Below are 1670 nucleotides of genomic sequence, written 5' to 3' on the forward strand. Positions count from 1 at the left end.
ATGGCGAAGAGCATTCTCCTTTGTTGCATCCTCGCCATCACATGCACCCTTGCAGTGGCCTCTGATCCTGCACCCTTGCAAGATTTCTGTGTTGTAGATTTCAATAGCCAAGGTTGGCACCATCTTTACCATATTCTCGTTCTGAATCTTCTTATTTTCGTACGATTGACTTACAAAAACTGGTTTATTAAGGACTCCGTCAAACTTTAACGCCATATTTTAGACTTATAACAAGTGAAAATCTAAGTATTTAGAGAAGCAAGAGTCATGTTCAAGCACGGAAGTCTGAACGAATGCTACGAATAATTGTTAAATAGTTCTAGGTATCTTGTAGACATGTTTACTGACGTCTTCTCTATTTTTCTTTGTTTTGTTTGTGAGCAGTACTGGTTAATGGTGTTGCTTGCTTGGACCTCAAGCTTGTGACCGCCGACAACTTTTTTTTGTCTGGGCTCGACAAGCCAGGCAATATGTCGAACCCGCAGGGCTCAGTGATCACCCCGGCCACAGTCGAACAGATACCAGGGCTCAACACTCTGGGCATCTCCTTGGTAAGGATTGACTATGTCCCGTGGGGTGTCGTCTCCCCCCACACCCACCCCCGTGCCACCGAGATTTTGGTGGTCATTGAAGGGACTTTGCTCGTCGGCTTCATCACGTCCAATCCCGACAACAAGCTGATCACCAAGGTTCTCCAGAAGGGTGACGTGTTCGTGTTCCCCGAGGGACTCATTCACTTCCAACAGAATGTGGGCTACGGGAACGCCTTCTCCTTCTCTGGCCTAAGCAGCCAGAACCCGGGTGTGGTTCTGGTTCCAGATATACGGTCTTCGGGTCATCTCCGCACATCGCCACTGATGTTCTCGCCAAGGCTTTCCAGGTGGATAAGGCCATAGTTGACCAGATTGAAGCGAAATTCTAGGGAACGATTCATGTTCTTGTGTTTAGTTTGCTTGGAAAAAATGTGACAGAAATTGTTGGGTTATTATTTATATGGTGTGTCTGTGGCTAAATAAAAACACATGCTTGTGTCAAATCAAATGCTTTGCAGTGTCCATATGAATGCGTATCATTGGTTTAAGTGGTTTGTCTTAACTGGTTTTATGTGATTCTGATGCTGTGCCCATAGTGTACAGCGTCAATGCAGACATGCAGTACATGAATATATTAAGAGGCATGTTAGGGGTGCCAAGACTTCCTACTACGATTTGTAGCGTTGATAATATGTATTGAATTTAAAAACACGGAGGGAACTTGATTGAAATAGAAATTCTAAATCCAAATAGGACTTATGGTTTAACGTTTGAACAGGCAAGAAATTATTGAAATACTTCGCATATTGGAGTTCAATTCCTAATTTGAGTAGATTTTCTAGTTTGAGTCAGCAAGTCATCTAAAACATATAAAACGGAATTCTGCTCGGTTATTGAACACTACAGAAAACAAGATGAGTCTTAAGGTTTTCGCTCTGTGAGTTTCCTAAGTGGGTTCTGTGATAGATTGTGCCATAACAATTCTGGGTTTGCTTTGGGTGTAATCTAGGATTAAGAAAAACTTGTTTAATTGTAATTCAGCAATTCTTTGGATTCAAAGTGGAGTTTGCAATTGGCTCTTCTTGCGGATTAGGTACTAACTCTTGGATCGAATTATGTAAATCTATGGTGTCCTTA

The 1670-nt window shown here is 42.3% G+C and overlaps 1 pseudogene; it reads left to right on the forward strand.

Annotated features, from left to right (window-relative positions):
• Positions 1-1146, forward strand: LOC120292922 (annotated as a pseudogene).
• Positions 1147-1670: the final 524 nt, after the last annotated feature.

This window comes from Eucalyptus grandis, chromosome 4 (assembly GCF_016545825.1).
Source record: "Eucalyptus grandis isolate ANBG69807.140 chromosome 4, ASM1654582v1, whole genome shotgun sequence".
NCBI classification, from domain to species: Eukaryota; Viridiplantae; Streptophyta; class Magnoliopsida; order Myrtales; family Myrtaceae; genus Eucalyptus; species Eucalyptus grandis.